Genomic DNA, 21336 nt, shown 5'->3' on the forward strand with positions numbered 1-21336 from the left:
AAAAATTTCCGGCGCTCATCTCTAGTGTGTAACCAGCATTAGAGGAGCTAGAAGCAATTAGTATTAACAAGCAATTCATTTTATCAGAAAGAAAAAAAAGTCAAAAATAATGTACACTAAAAGCAACATTTGCAGGGCCAAATTCAAGTGAATAATTTATATATAACCATAAATTATCTATAGTTACGCAAATGAAATATGATTAATTTATCCTTCATTAAGATATATCAAAGCACATAGGGGAAAATTCAGAGTTGATCGCAGCAGCAAATTTGTTAGCAGTTGGGCAAAACCATGTGCACTGCAGGGGGGGGGCAGATATAACATTTGCATGGAGAGTTACAGTAGATTTGAGTGGGTTATTTTGTTTCTGCGCAGAGTAAAAACTGGCTGCTTTATTTTCACACTGCAATTTAGATTTCAGTTTGAACACACCCCACCCAAATCTAACTCTCGCTGCACATGTTATATCTGCCCCACCTGCAGTGCACATGGTTTTGCCCAATCAACTCTGAATTAGGCCCATAATCTATACAATAATCAATGTGTTCTGTCCTGTCTCAGTAATGGGCAGTGAGAACAGGAGTGGGTGCCCCCAATGGTTCCTACCGAACTGACGGAGACAGAACAGACAAGAAGAGAAGAGTAGGACTGTTGTGCCACTAACAGGGTAAGTGGAGCAGGGTTGGAACAGGGCATAGTAAACCCACCATTTGCCAGGTCCATTTTACTCATTGCACTGACACTCTCAGTAAATGTTCATTGTTTGCATCATATTACCTGATTCAAGATGTACAAGGATGGTGTTCTTTATTTTTAATATTCAATTTAGCCAACAGAGAAACTACTCCATTATTTTTATCCGGACTACAAAAAACTAAGGGGCCCACAAATCATCTGGCCCCTGATGATTAAATATTTAATTCACTATGAGTTGCAGCAGTGGATACTTAACTACTGGAGCAATTCAGTATTGCTTTGGTGCAGGGACAGGTGTTCTGATGCCCTAATATAGTGCTATCCCATTTTTGCAGATGGAGTTAATTACCAGACCTCCTACCCCTAGGAAGGAGCAGGGTTCTGGGAATCAACGCCATCTGAAAATGGCATTGGTTCCAGCAGGCAAAATCTGAAAATATTTCGTTTTTGGAGTATGCTGAATATTTTGTAACAAAGGCTGATGAATAGGCATTGGTTTTGCTATCATGGGTGCAATGTGTACAGTGCACACATGCCCCTGGATCCAGTGGGGCCCACACTGCGCACACGTTGTTTTAGTACTTACCTTTCTGGAGTCGTGTGAAGGGTGCTGCAGCCACAGCAGCTGCGGCAAAAATCACTCCCAAAATTGCAGCCGCACATACACAGTAGGTAATTAGTCTCTGGACCATTGCAGGCGCCATGTTTCCGGAGACCTGCGCATTCACAGTAGACTCTGGCACAATGTGCCGTGGAGTGGAGGGTTCCAACATGGAGTCTGCACGCTGGCCCACTCTTAAAACGCCACTGCCTTAGATGTTGCAAAACATAGTTTAATGTGAATTGTAATATAATTGTTTATAATTAACTACAATTGTATACAATACAATCCCCTTAGTGCAGGTCCCAGGGTTCCTCACTGCAGCGGGTCCACAATCGCCACTGGATTATTTCAAGAGCAGTCTGCCACACTTCCCTCGTTAATGAACTGAGGGCATTGTATCCCACTCGCGCTTCACAGGCCTGCCATTTTATACCTCTACACACTAGCCAGTAATGGTTGCTTTGCAGCCGTTTACAAATTCCCCATGTGTGATAAATGCTCGATTTTATTCTGACATCATTGTTCATTTGTTTCTTGGATGTTACCATTTTATCTGTGTTAAAAACTGTACGTCACTATGTACCCCTTTCTCCTTTGATTCCTTTTGAGCCCATTCATTTTTCGCTGTTGAGGAGAACTTTAGGAACAAGGGAATCCACGTATCCAAAGGATTGGTGATATACTTGAGTTTTGTCTAGTGCTGTTTAATTGATTCCCATACTTCTTTATATATATTTTTTTTCTGTGCAGGGCAAATACTGGATGCTTTTGCATGCAACCCACAAATGTAAGAGAGCTTTATGTTTACACTGCGATTTAGATTTCTGTTTGAACACACCTCACCCAAATCTAAATATCTGCACATGTTACATCTGCCCCACCTGCAGTGCAACATGGTTTTGCCCAATTGTTTGCTTTTTTGCTTTACTTGCAAACATGAATCAGGCCTATAGGGCCATCTGATAACCAGCTTGTAATAGAGAATATCCTACTGTTGTGCAGGGATGCAGGGGAGAGCTGGGTCAGATCCCAATGATGTTGAAGTAGATTGTGGCAGTTAAATATTTAAAACTTAAATCAAACAAAAACAATATAAAATATGTTAAAACTAATATTAACCCCACTGACTTTCATGATGTGTAACACAAAATAATGTAATACTGTAAGTCACAAGAAAAAGCAGGTTACTAAAGAGAAAAGCAACAATCCTATATGCTCGCGTAGTTTATCTTGCACAAATTTACATAGCACACACACACAGTATGTATATATTTTCCTTGCTGCGTCTTGATACATATCAATCATAACCCATACCGCCCAACATCGGGAGATGGGGAAGCGGGACCCCCAGGCACGGCGAAAGGAGACATGAACTATAGAAAGGTTGGGTGGCATCGCAGGAGTGCAACGATGGCGAGCCATGACTCCGTTTTCAGTCACTGAAGAGGCATGCCCAGCACTCTGTGAGCTGCTGACGTGCCCCCAGACACTCTGTCTCCCAGCAAGTGACAGGAGCCTCCCACCTGCCCCCTCCTGCAGGACACTGCGGGTGGGACAGCGGGATAGTCCTAAAAAATTGGGACTGTCCCGCGAAAATCGGGACAGTTGGAAGGTATGATAACCTGTTCTTACATGTTCAAAAGATAGAATTTAAAATGCAGACACATAAGACTTGAAGCATTAATAGGTGACATACCTAAGGTTAGAACTGACACAAGGTTTTTTTTGACTAGATGCTTTTTCAATGAGAAGAGAAGACAAGAATGATAATTAGAATGGGATAAAGGAGGATTATGTGCAGTTAAAGGAGGATTATGTGCAGTTGTATGTTGAATGGAAAGTAATGTCTAATTGGTTTCAAAGTAGGAAGTGCAAACCATCCAGATGCAGTTTTACGTATTTTGGACGTACATACCGTATAATACTGACTGAATATACAAGGTGGTGGAAACTGGTGACAATAGGCACAGAAAATGCTGGCTTTGTAAGAATCTTTTATTTAGTTAGTATATTTCTGTATCATGCAGAAAAGCATCCAAGTTGGAGGGTCTGCCAGACTGTACAACCTCTATGAGAGACAGGAGGTCAAGTCTAACTTAATGTCAATGTTGTGTCTGCACAAATAAAGACGGTGACAGATTCAGCAATGTTCTATCACTGGTCACTAAACTTTGGAAAGACAATAGAACCATACACATCTTTCTTCCTCTTTGTAAGTCAGTCAATTAAACAAATTGTGTTACTTTGACTAGAGGTGTATGATGAAAATAAGTACAATTGAATTAAAAATAATAGTGCATTTTCATTTTATTTCCTTTATCCAAATGCTGTGTTCATGAATTCATGTTTTTATTTATTTGGCATTTTTATTCCCAGCCTTTGATTTATATAGTTTCATTTTCATTTGCAAGAAATATTCTAGAAAATGTGAATTTAAAGGTTATCATTCAACATGAAATATGGTTGAAAAATGTCAACTGAATTAAAAACCAAACTCTAAACTGTGTGCTCTGCTTGCCTCTCAAATGCAAATATATGTTTATAAGCAACTGACAATGGGGTCTGTTCATTATTGTATTTTTTTTAAATATTATGGAAACATTAGTTTCCACAAGATTTTAGCAAAATAAAGAAACTGATCAATTCATTATTTCGGGCATACTTACCATCCTTCTCTGCCTCCTCTCCAGGATAAGCCCAGAGGGGAGATGGTGCTTGCCACTTCATGGGGTGAGGCCAGACTATTGCATCATTAGACCTTGCCCCCACTGTGACAAAATGCAGTAATTTGTGGGTCCGCAGGAAGAGACAGTCCTTAATGGCGTGGATCACTTTATTAAGCCCTGCTCCTCCATACATTGCAGCGATCCTGCCCACTTCACTACAATCCTGCCCGCAATGCTGGTAGAATGCAGGAGAGCTGCCTACCCTTCCAAGTGTGCGGTGGAGTACACAAAAATCCCGGGTACACAGATGATATCATGGGTATATCCTCACTCTTACAGGACTGAGAATAATAATAATAATAATAATAATAATAAATGGTTACAATCTATAGAGGATATGGGAGGAGAAGTTGTCAGAGACTGCAGAGCTGGAAGGAGGGATGGTAAACTAGAATGAAAAAGAAAGATAGTTTTAAGGGCACGCTTGAAAGCAGAGGGGATGGATGAAAGTCTAATGAAGCAGGGATGGGCATGCCAGAGATTAAGAGCAAGTCGAACAAAATTCTGAATAACAGAATGTAAAGTGGTGAGCAGAGAAATTGCATGGAAATTGCCTTTTAATTACTTTATCCAGGTGTGCTCTCACTCACAGGTGCACAAAGTATATATATATTTATATTAGAGATGAGCGGGTTCGGTTCTCCAAGATCTGAACCCCCCCCCCGAACATCACCTATTTTACACGGTTCTGAGGCAGCCTCGGATCTTCCCGCCTTGCTCGGTTAACCCGAACGCGCCCGAACGTCATCATCCCGCTGTCGGATTCTCGCAAGATTCGTATTCTATATAAAGAGCCGTGCGTCGCCGCCATTTTCACTCGTGCATTGGAGATTGAACGGAGAGGACGTGGCTGCGTTCTCTCCCTGAAAAGCTCCGTAATCTGTGCTCAGTGTGCTGCAAATATCTGTGTTCAGTGTGCTGAAAATATCTGTGCTCAGTGTGCTGAAAATATCTACGTTCTCTGACTGAAAACGCTCCATATCTGTGCTCAGTGTGCTGCAAATATCTGTGCTCAGTGTGCTGCATTGTGGGGACTGGGGACCACCAGTATATAATTATAGTAGTACAGTACAGTAGGTCATTGCTGTATCTTGCAGCTCTGTGTCAAGTATGCTATCTCTGTGCTGCATTATTGTGAGCAGTATATAGTAGGACAGTGCAGCATTTTGGTGACCAGCAGTATACATATAGTACAGCACAGTAGGCCATTGCTGTATCTTGCAGCTCTGTGTCAAGTATACTATCTCTGTGCTGCATTATTGTGAGCAGTATATAGTAGGACAGTGCAGCATTTTGGTGACCAGCAGTATACATATAGTACAGTACAGTAGGCCATTGCTGTATCTTGCAGCTATGTGTCAAGTATACTATCTCTGTGCTGCATTATTGTGAGCAGTATATAGTAGGACAGTGCAGCATTTTGGTGACAAGCAGTATACATATAGTACAGTACAGTAGGCCATTGCTGTATCTTGCAGCTCTGTGTCAAGTATACTATCTCTGTGCTGCATTATTGTGAGCAGTATATAGTAGGACAGTGCAGCATTTTGGTGACCAGCAGTATACATATAGTACAGAACAGTAGGCCATTGCTGTATCTTGCAGCTCTGTGTCACTTATAGTATCCTGATCAGTGTTCAATATCTGCTACATTGTTGTGATCAGTATGTATACTGTACTGTGCGACGTGTGTTATACACCTGGTGATTTTATACATCCTGTAATCTGTACTGAGCGATGTGTGAGATACACCTGGGGATTATACACCCTGTATACTGTACTGTGCAACGTTTGTGATACACCTGGTGATTATACACCCTGTTTACTGTACTGAGCGATGTGTGAGATACACCTGGGGATTATACACCCTATATACTGTACTGTGCTATGTGTGAGATACACCTGGTGATTATATATCCTGTAATCTGTACTGAGCGATGTGTGAGATACACCTGGTGATTATACACCCTATATACTGTACTGTGTGATGTGTGAGATACACCTGGGGATTGTACACCATATATACTGTACTGTGTGATGTGTGAGATATACCTGGGGATTGTACACCCTATATACTGTACTGAGCGATGTGTGAGATACACCTGGGGATTATACACCCTGTATACTGTACTGTGCGATGTGTGTTATACACCTGGGGATTATACATCCTGTAATCTGTACTGAGCGATGTGTGAGATACACCTGGGGATTATACACCCTATATACTGTACTGTGTGATGTGGGAGATACACCTGGGGATTATACACCCTATATTATTATTATTATTATCCTTTATTTATATGGCGCCACAAGGGTTCCGCAGTGCCCAATTACAGAGTACATCAATAATCAAAAAGGAAACAGCAACTTACAGTTGATGACATTATAGGACAAGTACAGGGTAAATAAACATAGTTACATCAGCAGATGACACTGGAATAAGTATCAGGTGACTGCTGGATGTGGTACAGTTGAAGATTATTAAAGTAAGACAAAGGATAAGCACAAGAGGGAAGAGGGCCCTGCTCGTGAGAGCTTACAATCTAAAGGGGAGGGGTAGACAGACATGGGTGACACAGATGGGGTACATAGAGAATGTGGAACAGAGGGTTAGGATGAGATTTGGCTGGGTTTGGTGATGAAGTGGACCCCCAGAAGGCACAAGTCAATACTTAACATTGCAACATTTTACTGGGCTATGCAGGAGAAAATTAAAAATAGGGGGGGGGGGGAAAGAATCGATAACTTCTACCGCTTTTAAAAAGGTCAATGGAAGCTGAAGTAATGGACATATAAAATACAGTAACATTTTGTCATAATATTTCAGAAACTGCATGGCTGGTCTCTTGCACTCTTTTGCTCTAATACATAACCTGCTTTAGGATTTATATTCAAAAACATTATGTCTCCATAATCCCAAAAACGTCAGTCTTCTTGGAAAGTGGTTTGTTCCTTTGTAAGGGAAAGAGAACAAACGTTCTCAAACAATAGTTTCTCAATTTCTTTTTCCTCTGGGAAGGGATTGTGGATTCACAGGAATATCTGAGCATTTCTGTAATCAGAAAGCAGCGACTTTCTACAAATGTTTACGAATAATTCCAGTGCTTTTGTCATTTTCTTCCAGTGATTTGGACCAATAATACCATTGATTAAAACGAATAATTCCAGTGATTTTGTCATTTTCTTCCAGTGATTTGGACCAATAATACCATTGATTAGAACGAATAATTCCAGTGATTTTGTCATTTTCTTCCAGTGATTTGGACCAATAATACCATTGATTAGAACAAATAATTCCTGTGATATTGAGGTGTTTGTGTTGCTTAGCTTAGCCGTCCAGCGACCACAGTGCACCTCTTTTTCTCTTTTCTTTGCATCATGTGCTGTTTGGGGCCAATTTTTTTAAGTGCCATCCTGTCTGACACTGCAGTGCCACTCCTAGATGGGCCAGGTGTTTGTGCCGCCCTCTTGGGTCGCTTTGCTTAGTCATCCAGCGACCTCGGTGCAAATTTTAGGGCTAAAAATAATATTGTGAGGTGTGAGGTGTTCAGAATAGACTGGTAATGAGTGCAAATTGTGGTGCACATCTCTAATTTATATATACTTCGTGCACCTGTGAGTGAGAGCACAACTGTATTAAGTAATTAAAGGGCAATTTCCATTGGAGGATGAGGTATTTAAATAGAGGTGTGCTAGTGATCAAACTACCTTCTGAGGAAACCGTCATAAGGTATAGGACGGAGAAACATGTTAAGGATCCTCACCCGACTTCTATACCAGTTTGACCTTGGAAACGCTGCCCACCACCGGACAACGCTCTCCCTCGTTGCTGCACTGTGTCGCTGCCCAACTGATGTCTCACATGGAACATCGCTCTCCTTGCTGCTACGGACTCTGCATTGCACTTGGAACAGGTAGTCAATACCCGGACACTTGCTATGTGAATACCGGAGTACAAGTTCTTTCACCTGTGTGTGCAACTATTGCTGCTATGACCTGAGTCTAGAGGAGTTTGGATACTATTTATCTTTTATCTAGAGACTGTCTGGGCCCATTAGTGTAAAGAAGAACAAGGCTTACTAAGAGGTGGAGCACGGCGCTGTCCTACAAAAATATTGGTGGACTAAGTATAATTTGGCAGCTATAAAAATAATTTGTTATAAGATATATTGCTATTAATTGATGTAAGTTGCCGGCTATACTGGTACTATATTAAGGGTGCTTTTATAAGGAATGTTCTATGTTTTAATTTTTTTATATTGTGCATATATAATAAATTTTCCAATCGCTAAGCGCTCTCTTTCACTATATATTCTATTTTTGTTGTAAGCCTCTTTCAGATTACTATACTGGGAGCTGCATACGATTGGTTATAGGTGGTCAGCACAATTATACACTTTTACAAAAATTTCTAGTGTTTTCTGTGTATTTAAATATACAGTGTTCTTTTTTGCGTCTGAATTATTCTTGGGGCCCACGGCTGTGTGAGTGCGAACACCGCAGATCGGCTGCTGCTGTTTGCACGCACCCAGCATTGTGTCCTCTGAATTCTTACATATTTTCTACATCACTATACCAGGTCTAATACTCTATGGGGTATATTCAATTAGCGTCGGATCCATTCCGACATGCATTTATTGGAATGGATCCGACAACCCCTATTCAAATCTCATCTCAATTCGACTTTTTCAAGTCGAATTGAGATGAGGGAAACAGAGGTGGAGAGGAGGAGGGGAGGGGGGAGTCGCGGGGAGACCAGCGGGGGAGAGCCACTGGCAGACGAAGGAGATCAGCGCTACAGTACTAGTAGCGCTGCAGGAGGATGTCACACAGCCGCCCGACCTCGCAGCAGAGTCCACCCGGCTCCAGCAAGCGTGACCTCACTTGCTGGAGCCAGGTGGAAGCTGCTGTGAGCGGCGCAGCTGTGTGACATCCTGCTGCAGCGCTGTGCTGTAGCACTGATCTCCCCTATATGCCCGCGGCTGTCCCCCGTCTCCCTGCGGCTCTCCTCCCTCTCCTGCTCTGGGTCCCACATCTCAGTCCGACATTTTTTTATGTCGGACTGAGATGGTCGAAAAGGGGGTTTCGACACAAGCACGTGGATTGGCAGCTATTCCACCGATCCACAAAAATTTTGAGATATATTGAATAGGTCAAATCACGATTCGACCTTAAAAAGTCAAAAACTGACGTCTTTTCGACAGACCGCAGCTTTCGACTTCAATTGAATATTCCCCTATACCTAATAAAAAGTCTGCAATTAGGAATGGCTGCAGCTAATGAGAGTAGAAGCACAAATCCTAGGTAGAGCGCAGGGGTAAAGTTGGGAGATATTTTGATTGAAGAGAACAGGTTTATGTTGGGGCAGTTATGTGTGCAGCTTTGTGTGTTGGTAGAAGAATGTATTTATTCTTTGCAAACAACCAATACAGAGACCAACAGCGGAGCAGCAGCAGAAGAACATTTTGCAGGGAAAATTGGTCTTTTTGAATAGTGAGTGGCTTTTACAGAACTTAGCTGATAAAGTATTTTCTGTAGAGGGATACAAAGGGCATATGAAATTGAATTCTTCCTGATAACTTTAGTAACAAAGAATAAAAATACAGAGAGCTTTGTTATAACGTACAGGAATCTTACCTACAGTAGATAAAAAGCAGTACAAGGGCAGACACTGGTGTCTCTTTATATATTGAATGTACTTTTCAAAGCAGTCGTGTCAGCATGTTTTTACATTGGATTTGCCTACTGTATTTCAAGATGACATTAATGTCTATACAATAATAACGCCATCGTGATTAGAGCTGTAATTGTAAAACTAAGATGATGTGTTTCTCAATTAAGATACTTCCCATTCAAACTGTTAAATAGTAATAGCAAAAAATATATATTGGCTGGTAAAGTTAGACTTTTAAGGGTCATTCCAATTAGATGCAGAGGGTGCGAGTTGCCGTTGCCGCGGTGTTTCAACATTAGCAACTGCACTGCAACTTGCACCCCTCGTGGCCCCATTTCAACCCGAATTCACTCAAACAAGCTCACAGCCCTATGAGTAGGTGCAGCTTAATGCTGCATTTATGGACCCATAGGACTGTGAGTAAAAATGTGCAGGTGCAGTGTGTGTCTAGGCTACGAGGGGCACAAGTGCCGGCAATGGTGAAAATTAGCATTTTTCTTTTTTCTGCAATTGCAACTTTGAATCAGCCCTATTAAAGGATGACTATAGTAGAAAGCTATTATTATTATTATTATTATCCTTTATTTAGATAGAGCCACAAGGATTCCGCAGCGCCCAATTACAGAGTACATAGACAAATAATCAAAACAGGAAAACAGTGACTTAAGGGCCATACACACTTGCCGATAAAATGATCGACATTGCTAATTTTCCCCCTTCCTGAGCGACGCCACTCATTTTATCGGCAAGTGTGTATGTCGCCAGTGACGACCGATGCGCGGCCCCGCGGGTCGGCAATGATCGTCGCTATCGCCAGTGCATGCATGCAGGATCTGGACTGTCGTCCACGACCAGCATGCAGGGCTGGCGGAGGCGTGACGTCACTGAGCGATATGAGCGGTCATATCGCTCAGTGTGTACAGTCGGCCGCCGACCGGCCGGCCCGGGAGGGGAACATTAGACGACGTCGCTCACAGAGTGACATCGTCTAATGTGTACGGACCTTTACAGTTGAAGACAATATAGAACAAGTACAGAGTAAGTAAATATAGCTACATCAGCAGATGACACTGATATACGTATCAGATTGGCAGAAAACCGTGAGATTTTGTGCAGTCGAAGATTATTAAAGTAAAAATAGGATAAGCACATGAGGCAAGTGGGCCCTACTTGTGAGAGCTTAAGGGGGGTATACACGGGAGAGATGTGTGCTGAGCGAACCGCTCAGCACACATCTCTCCCTCCGCTCAGCACAGCGCGATGTGTGCTGAGCGATGCGGGGGGAGGACGGGGGCCGCTCACTTCACCCAGCGGGTGAAGTGAGTGACCCGCTAGATTGGCCTGCATGCAGGCTCAATCTAGCAGCGGCGATAGCGATGTGCGGGGCCGCGCATCGCTATCGCTGAGGGGGCTACACACGAGTGATCTGTGCTTAAAATCTAAGCAATCTAGTCAGATTGCTTAGATTTTAAGCATGGATCTCTCCGTGAGTACCCCCCTTTACATTCTAAAGGGGAGGGGCAGACAGACAGGGGTGACACAGATAAGGCAGACAGAGAACGTGAAACAGAGGGTTAGGATGAGATTTGTCTGGGTTTGGTGAGGAAGTGGGTTTTGAGAGCCCATTTGAAGTTTTGTAGAGAGGTGGAGAGTCTGAGGGAGAGAGGTAGAGACCTCCAGAGAAAGGGAGCAGCACGTGAAAAATCTTGGAGGTGGGAGTGGGAGGAAGTAATCATTTGGCAGGAGAAGCGCCATGCATTAGCAGAGCGAAGAGGATGGCTGGGAGTGTAAAGGGAGATAAGGTCAGAGATGTAAATGGGAGAGGAGTAAATGTAAATGGGAGATGGCTTTCTAGGCGAGTGTGAGAAGCTTGAATTAGATTCTGAAAGGGAAGGGAAGCCAGTTTAATATCATATATAAGAATAACCAATGATAAATGCAAATGTTTTTGTATATGTCTGTTATAGTCCCTATAACTATAAAGGTACATAATAATCCCTAGGAAGAATTAATGTTAGACATCTCACAATAGTCACCATTAGAAGATACTACTTTTGGTGTCATTGCTTTCGGACACGTCAAACTATCAAAGTTTAAGAAAAGTTAGGAATGATCACAGGAACACTTATGTGTGTTGGAGTTTACTTCTATCACTGCGAGAAAGAAAGTAATTCAGGGAGAGATGTGCTGTGTCTAATAGAATTATAAGAAAAGGAGACTTTTGAAGACTGGAGTGACTCACAAAAGAGCTTGAAGGAACAGCAAGTCTGTACTTTCTCTGATAAATGGAGCACAACTCATTAGATTATGTGAGATGAACAATATTCTGAATAAGAGGTACAATTGCTTGAAACACTTATGATTCAGAGAATGTAGAGGTGATAATGAATATTTGCTGTAAATTTCAAAGAACATTATATTCTTTTACTTATTTTAAAGTAGAGCTTCTCTTGGTGAATGAAATTCACAGATCATCAAAAACATATTTTACATTGGGGTGATGCATCCTTTTTACTAACTGAAAAAAACAAACAAATGCAAATAAATCCTATTATTATTATTATTATTATTATTATTATTAGAGATGAGCGGGTTCAGTTCTCAGAGAACCGAACCCTACCGGACTTCACCATTTGAGACCGGATCCGAGTCAGGCTCGGGTTTTACCGCCTGACTCGGAAACCCGAACGCGGCAAAATGTCATCATCCCGCTGTCGGATTCTCGCAGGATTTGGATTCCATATAAGGAGCCGCGCGTCACGGCCATTTTCACTCCAGTCTCGGAGAGTGTATTGAGAGGACGTGTCCTCAGTGTTCAGTGTCTGTGTGGGGGCGGGAAAGTGGGGTGGCGAGTCTTGTGCTGTGTTGTGCTGTCCAGTCCAGTCCAGTGTAGTCACAGTGTTGGTGTTCTCTGCTGCCATATATCCAGTGTAGCTGTAAAGTGGTGCTGTGTTGTGCTGCCTAGTCCAGTGTAGTCAGTGTATTGTGCTGCATCAGTCCAGCCAGTCACAGTGTTGGTGTTCTCTGCTGCCATATATCCAGTGTAGCTGTAAAGTGGTGCTGTGTTGTGCAGACCAGTCCAGTGTAGTCAGTGTATTGTGCTGCATCAGTCCAGCCAGTCACAGTGTTTGTGTTCTCTGCTGCCATATATTCAGTGTAGCTGTATAAAGTGGTGCTGTGTTGTGCAGACCAGTGGTAGTGTCCTGTCTTATCAGTCATTCCAGTGACGATATAGGCTGCTGCTATATGTCCACTGCTGCAGTATAATAATTATAACAACAACCTGTTGTGCTGCATCAGACCAGTGGTAGTGTCCTGTCTCATCAGTCATTCCAGTGATGATATACGCTGCTGCTATATGTCCACTGCTGCAGTATAATAATTATAACAACAACCTGTCATGCTGCATCAGACCAGTGGTAGTGTTCTGTCTCATCAGTCTTTCCAGTGACGATATACGCTGCTGCTATATGTCCACTGTTGCAGTATAATAATTATAACAAAAACCTGTTGTGCTGCATCAGACCAGTGGTAGTGTCCTGTCCATCAGTCATTCCAGTCATTCCTGTGCCACATATTGGCCCTCATTCCGAGTTGTTCGCAGCAGATCATCGCATCGCAAATGGCAGGAAACCATCAAACTGCGCAAGCGCAAAAGCGGAAATACGCATACGCAAAGATAACGATACGACACTTGTGCAGAATTACTATAAGAAAAACTGCGTATCATATGTTAAAAGTACATAACAAATGTTCGCTATCTTGACGCAGCCGAAGAGTGAGTCTGCAGCTACTCAGCACTTGCGAAGTACTGTTACAAGTGTGTGTCTGCTCTAATTAGCAATTAATTAGCAACTGAATTCACCTGTTGAGCATTTACTCGCAAAACACTGCTCTTAAAAAATAATACAAACAGCAATTATATGGCCACTTAATATTTGTATTGTTAGCACAAACAAATCTGACACACTCACAAATAATGCACTGTATTTTTTGTACAAATAAAAATTAACTGATGTTAAATGCATGTTTTAATTATTTGTTTAATAATCTCAAATGTGACTAAACAAACTTATAAACTACATCAGCTAAATCTTCTCAACATAGACATATTTATTTGTACATACCACATAACATGAGCACCATAAGGCAGCCTACATTTAATGTGACTTAATGTGTTTTTTGTTTTTTTGTTTTTGGGAATATGTGTCCATATCTAATACTATGGCATGTTGCCCCTAGTAACCCAAGTTTTTTTTTTTTTTTATATGGTAAATTAAGTGTTGTGCAAGGCATACAGATTTAAAATTACACTATGCAATGTTTGTCTTAATATTCTGATTGTTCCCTTGTTCCACAAATGTCAATATGCCATGTTCAAGTTTACAGGGCACAGTTTTCATGAGTGCATAACCTTTAATAAAACACACAAACAATTGTAAAGTAATTTTTTTTTACTTCAAAAAAAGTTCAAAATCAACAACACAACATGGCTACAAATGAGCATCACATACAGAGATGGACATAGCAGCAAGCAGATGGCATTGGGCAAATGCACATAGCAGAACCCAGTACTATGGTAACCCCTTCTTCTGACAAAATATGATGTTTTCAATTAAGTAAGTGAACCCCCAGCCAGACATATCTTTTAAGGGAACTGAGGTAGATTCCGGAACAAACACACAAACATACACAGCACGCTAGGAAGAGGAATATGGCTCAGGTGTAGGCACAAATAACTCACAGGCTACAATTTAAAGAAAACCTTTCACTTTGAGGGAGTTCTACATTCTCGCCACACAAGCAAAAATTAAAAAATACATCGAGGCAACATGTAAAACATGGGTGCTGCCCATCTGGAGAGACATCACTTTCTCTTTTTTCCCCCCGCCTGATGATGTTCTTCTTGGCTTGGTCTGCGGAGCGACCTTCGAGGCCCTGCCCAGTGGGATGTTCTTCCTGGGCAGGGGGAGGGGAGGGAGCCGATGTGGCTGGCTCTCTGCCACTGTGGGCAAGAGAGACAGCGATGTCCTGGAGCCCTTGCCGAATGGAATTGGCAAGTTCATGGAAGGAGGAGGCGAGTTGATCTTGGCCCTGCCTGATCTCTGCCAGTCCTTGGCAGAGTTGAACTACACCTTGCTCCACACTGGTTCTGTGCTCAGTGAGCCGGACAGGTATCTGGCTTACCTCCCGGAGCATCGTGTCCTGAAAAGCATTCAGGCTCTCACCATACCTGGCTATTTCAGTCAGGATTTCCGGGATAGCAGAGGGTTGGGTGGGGGGGCCAGTTGGAATCTGGATGGGTGGGATTTGTGGTCCCACACTGCCAGACACACTAGGTCCCTCCACCTCAGCCTCAGCCACATAACCCTCCTGTGACTCTACCTGCTCACCCCCCTGTGCTGTGTTATGTGCAAAGCAAATAGAAGAATGAGTGGAAAAAGAGTAGATAAAAACAATATGAGACTTTTGTATCCCAAAAAATAAAAAAAATAAAAAATATGTGTGTAAACTTACCTGGCAAGTCATGTGCATGGAGTATTTCAGGCAGGTCCGTGTCCATATAAGACCCCCCAACCCCCTCCTCATAGCTCACACAGTCCATCGCTATCTCCTCCAGATCTGTGTATTCCACAGTGGCAGCTGGTCCTCCCCCTGTTGCCCTCGAGGCATTCCACTCCGCAGACCTCTTGCCCTTCAGGCGGGATTTGAAGTTGGCCCAACTACATATGTGGGGGAAAATAGGGGCAAGGTAGTGTTCAATTATGAAAACCAGCTTTAATATATAGTACACATGTTATGCATTTGGTTGCTATAGGCAACATCACATCTAAGTTACTTTTTAATAATACTTGGCACAAAAAATGGACTGGCAATATACACTTACCGTCTTCGAACTTCCTGCGAGGTGCGGACTATTGAGCCGACTTCATTAATAGAATTAGTGATGTCCCTCCAAATTCTGTCTTTGGTTGCAGCACCCATGTTTTTGGGTCCTCAATGTATTTTTTGCATGGCCTGTGTGACCAAAATCTGTAACTCCCTCTTAGTGAAGGCGGGCTGTCTTTTCTTTTTTTTGGAAGTAGCCTGTGAGCTATCATCCTGACCTTCATCACCATCTTCCTCTTCACTAGCTGCTTGTGTAGTTTGTGTTTGAGCTGCTAGTCCAGAATCACCCTCAGTTTCCCCACTAGCTATGTCTGGCAGGGGATTCACTCCTAACTCCTGGGTAGCAGAAGAAGGAGTTTGTATAGTACTGGGTCCTGCTATTTCAGAGTCAGCATTGGCAAACTCAAGCATCTGCCTCCGCAGGGCTAAGCTTCTATGTGCTAAAGCTGCCATCTGCTTCTGCACCTCGTCCATCTCTGCTGCCGTCTGCTCACGAGTAGACATGTTGCTGGTGGCATGAGTGTATGCACGACTGTTTAGCTATTTATAGCTGCGTGTGTTTTCCGGTGCGGAATTCCGCGCAGGTGTATATTATGCAAATTGGTCCACTAATTGTTGCACTGGCTATATAAGCGCCCTACATGCAGCCTGTGTGCGTGTATGCTGAAAAATACTGAAGTAAGGTGGACATTTCTGAGAGCACATTTCTGAGTGAGTTTAGAGAGTATTTTATATTGTTTCAGTACAGTTTTTTATGTAATATTCTCCTTTTCATGTATGTTGTGTAAGATTGTTGTATCCAATGGTTTTTAATTTTTAAAAATGTTTTTATTTTATATATATATATATATATATATGTGAAGACTAATATGTTTATGATTTGAAGCCATATCTGAATGATATGTGTGTGTGTGTGTGTGTGTGTGTGTGTGTGTGTGTGTGTGTGTGTGTGTCCGCGGGTGCGAATCTCCGCCCATGAGAACTGTACAAACTGTCCTGCACATCAATGTACACATCAATAAAGTTTATTACAGATGACACCATACATTTCCAACCAATCACATGCAACCACAAACTATAAATATAAGCCCATATATGGAAAACGCCATTACCATGATGCGCGCAGCAGCATTCACGCGCCGCGAGCTGCGCATCCTGGTGGCAGTGATGGACCGCCGCGTAGGCCGCGCAGGGCCCTTGGTCCCAAATAGGGTAAAGCGCGAGGCCTACGCGGAGGTCCGCCGCTTATTAAGGACCCGCGTCCGCAGCAGGTGGACCATCATACAGTTGGAGAGGCGGTGGAGCAACCTCCGCAGGCATACGCCGGACCGGTTGGCGGAGCTCCGCCAACAAATCCGTAACCTACGTAGGCGCAGTAAGTAAAATATTTCAGTACATAGATTTTTGCATAAACTTTGCCTACTTTCACTAAGTGAGAGTGTGAAAATTAGCACACTTACAATAAACTATTGTAGAATAAACATGACAGTGTGTGTGGGTAGGGCAAGCAGTACTAACTGTATATCAAGGTGCTTCTGCAAAAGTGAATGTTGTTGTGCATAATTGCTACACAGGCTGTCAACTGAACCCAATAACTTGCTCAGTGGGTTTTTTTTATAATGTGGGTGGTTTTTGGAACTGGTGATGTTGCCTATATCAAACAATCAGATTCTATATATTATCTGATAGAAGCAGCTTAAGAAAGTTTATGTATAATCTGATTGGTTGCTATGGGCAACATCACCAGTTTAAACATTTTACAAATTTATTAATGTTACCCCTGTCTCTTTAACATGGGACAGAACAGAGTAATAGGAATATGCTGATGTTATAAATGTATATGCTAAAACTTAAATATTACATATGTCATTCTAGGGCGAGCACAACGGCAAGCTGCTGCTGCTGCTGGGAGGCAACACCAGGCCCCTTCTCAGGCCCCCTCCCCTTCTGTCTCCCCCTCCCCCTCTCCAGCCCACTCCCCCTCTCCAGCCCACACCCCCTCCAGCCCACACCCCCTCTCCAGCCCACACCCCCTCTCCAGCCACCTCACCCTCTCCGGCCCACCCCCCCTCTCCAGCCACCTCACCCTCTCCGGCCCACACCCCCTCTCCGCCCACCTCACCCTCTCCGGCCCAATCCCACTCTCTTTCCCTATCCCCCTCTCCAGCCCAATCCCACTCTCTTTCCCAATCCCCCTCTCCAGCCCAATCCCACTCTCTCTCCCAATCCCCCTCTCCAGCCCAAACCCACTCTCCCGACCAATCCCCCTCTCCAGCCCAATCCCACTCTCCCGACCAATCCCCCTCTCCAGCCCAATCCCACTCTCCCGATCAATCACCCTCTCCATCCCAATCCCACTCTCTTCCCCAATTCCCCTCTCTGCCCCCCTCCCCCTCTGTGTCCCAAAAAACCACTCCACCACCCTCACCCTATCATTCCCAAACCCCCTCTCTAAGGTCCTCCCCCTTCCATACTCTTACACAATTAGACCCTCCTTCCCCCATCCTGCCTCCTTCCCCCATCTAGCACCCATCCCCCATCCAGCCAACCTCACCCATCCAGCCTCCATCCCCCAGCCAGCCACCTTCGCCACCATGTGAATGGGAAGCAGAGGCCCCGGAGCCACTTGAGGGAGGTGGGCAAGTGGCAGAGGAGAGTAAGTTCACACACATTCCTTAATTTTTATTTTTTTTTAAAAAACCACACATTCAAATAAATGCAGTGTTGTACTGTGGCCAATCTTTTGTCAAGGTTAAATGCATGTCTTCTTCATCATGGTATGGATGATGCATTTACATTTGTGTAAGGAACATTATATGTACAGTGTCTACATCTGCAATGTTGAGGAAGGCCACTCTGGGTCGCCAATCACTATGTCGACAGGTTTGGCTGCACAACAGGGTTTGTATGTGATACATTATATGCAAAACATTTAGACGTGAGTGGTACTTTTTGTGTGGTTTTACTTTTACAATTGTGCCTGGGTATTGCAAGATTTTCAAATTAAAGTCGCAGGAGTCACTTTGTTAGGCAGGCTAAGGACACAGTGATTTGTGTTGTGAAAGTTACACTCCTACTATTTAGGATTTATACATTTATAAAGCTGTTTGACCTTATGTTTTAAGGCAGCCTTTTATGGAGTGTGGGCATGCTACGATATGTGGTCCTTCTGAAGATGTTGATATGCAGTGTGATGATGCAGGGCCAACCCCAAAAAAGATAAGTTGGCTTCACTCCAGATGTGAATGAATGCCAACATGGTGTTACATTTACTAAGATGGTAGTTCTCTTTAAGATGGGATGTTGCCCATAGCAACCAATAAGATTATACTTGTAATTTTTTAGACCCCTTCTACAAGATAATATGTGGAATTTGAATGGTTGCTATGGTCAACGTCCCATCTTAAATAGAACTCCCATATTAGTAAATGCACCCCATGGTGTAGTACATTTTATTAAAATATAATAATTTACACAAAACATTGCTGAGCAGCCTTGTGTGTTGTTCTGCTACTGATTTATCCTTAAAACAGCCATGATGTAGTCACTTCGCCATTAAAGCAGGCCTGTCCAAACTGCGGCCCTCCAGCTGTTGAGAAACTACACATCCCAGCATGCCCTGACACAGCTTTTGCATTCTTTGATCCCAAAACAGTGTCAAGGCATGCTGGTATATGTAGTTTCACAACAGCTGGAGGCCCACAGTTTGGACATGGCTGCATTAAAGTGTGCTTTGTGCCTTAATTGTATAATATGTAATGTGAGTAAGTTAGTAATGTTTTCTTTGCATCTTCATTTCAGATGTGGCAGTTGGAGATCCCAGCAGTTTGCCGGAGATTGTTTCCCGCCTTAAAGGCAATCTGAGGGCCGTCATAGCGGACTTAGAACTTTTTGAATCATTTTTATAATTTTTTTTTATTTGAAAATATTTACATTAGTTTAAAAAAATAACAAAAAATAAAATAAAATTGATTTTGAAGTTAAGCGGGTGTTGTGTTTATTAATGCTATTTTGGCAAAAAAGATTTGCATGCATAAATTGGTGAGCTAAAACACGTCACATATCTTATTTCTAAATATTTAATTAAAATTAAAAAACAAAAAAAATAATAACAATTAGGAGCTTATTGTTTACAAAAACATGTTAACACATTTATTCACACTCTACACCTCTACAACAACAACAACAACAAAAAACAGGCACATTTACCACATCTATATTTTTATTTACTTCTTTTAAATGTTGATGTCCAATTATGCCTACAAAGTGTTATTAAGGGATTCTTTGAAGACTTAATTGGTCATGACCATTATCATTCACTACACTAATTGGATTCATAATTGAGGAAGGTTTGTGGAGTTTAAACTGAAAGGTGTAATTTAACTTTAAAGGAAAAAAAACCCATTGCTGTGCGTTTTTTAGCTAAAGCGTGTGCAATTTTAACAGGAATGTGTAAATCTACGATAAGTTAGGATTTTTACGATGAGGTTTGTGGTAATGCGATGGGTTCGCATTAGTGCGATGTCATTTGGCATACGCCTACTTTATGTAATACTGCATACGAAATAGCAAAAACACGTTGAGGGCGGATATTCGCTATTTTGCAACATGTTCGCAATTTTGCTCATACCTTGTGCGAACGAAAAAAATAGCGAACAACTCGGAATGACCACCGTTGTCTCATATAACTCCCAAAAAATAATGGGGAACAAAAATTATGAGGATAAAATAGGGAAACATCAAGAAGAACCACTTCCTCCTAGTGTTGAAGCTGCTGCCACTAGCCATGACATAGACAATGAAATGCCATCAACGTCATCTGCCAAGGCCGATGCCCAATGTGATAGTAGAGGGCATGTAAAATCCAAAAAGCCAAAGGCCCTCATTCCGAGTTGTTCGCTTTTAGCAGCTTTGCACACGCTAAGCCGCCGCCTACTGGGAGTGAATCTTAGCTTATCAAAATTGCGAACGAAAGATTCGCAATATTGCGAAAAGACTTCTCTGTGCAGTTTCTGAGTAGCTCGAGACTTACTCTGCCAGTGCGATCAGTTCAGTGCTTGTCGTTCCTGGTTTGACGTCACAAACACACCCAGCGTTCGCCCAGACACTCCTCTGTTTCTCCAGCCACTCCCGCGTTTTTCCCAGAAATGGTAGCGTTTTTTCACACACTCCCATAAAACGGCCAGTTTCCGCCCAGAAACACCCACTTACTGTCAATCACATTACGATCACCAGAACGAAGAAAAACCCTCGTAATGCCGTGAGTAAAATTCCTAACTACACAGCAAATTTACTTGGCGCAGTCGCACTGCGGACATTGCGCATGCGCATTAGCGACTAATCGCTCCGTTGCACAAAAAAAAATAACGAGCGAACAACTCGGAATGACCCCCAAAGTTCAGTAAAAAGAACCCAAAAAAAAAAGAAATTTAAATCGTCTGAACAGAAACGTAAACTTGCCAATATGCCATTTACAACACGGAGTGGCAAGGAACGGCTGAGGCCCCGGCCTATGTTCATGGCTAGTGGTTCAGCTTCACATGACGATGGAAGCCCTCATCCTCCAGCTAGAAAAATTAAAAGAGTTAAGCTGGAAAGAGCACAGAAAAGAACTGTGCGTTCTGAGATGGTATCACAAATCCCCAAGAAGAGTCCAAGAGTGTCGGCGGTTGCGATGCCTGACCTTCCCAACACTGGACGGGAAGAGGTGGCTCCTTCCACCATTTGCATGCCCCCTGCAAGTG

General features: G+C 42.8%; 1 long non-coding RNA gene across 3 annotated transcripts in view; it reads left to right on the forward strand.

The window, feature by feature from the left end:
* LOC134947796 (uncharacterized) overlaps nucleotides 1–19576 on the forward strand; it is a 279682-nt gene extending 260106 nt beyond the window's left edge. For all 3 annotated transcript variants that reach the window (XR_010182785.1, XR_010182784.1, XR_010182786.1), the window contains 2 exons: nucleotides 17468–18248; nucleotides 19394–19576. This is a non-coding gene — a long non-coding RNA (uncharacterized LOC134947796). The remainder of the gene's footprint in view (nucleotides 1–17467; nucleotides 18249–19393) is intronic.
* The last annotated feature ends 1760 nt before the right edge of the window (nucleotides 19577–21336 follow it).

The sequence above is a fragment of the Pseudophryne corroboree genome, chromosome 8, assembly GCF_028390025.1.
Source record: "Pseudophryne corroboree isolate aPseCor3 chromosome 8, aPseCor3.hap2, whole genome shotgun sequence".
NCBI lineage: Eukaryota > Metazoa > Chordata > Amphibia > Anura > Myobatrachidae > Pseudophryne > Pseudophryne corroboree.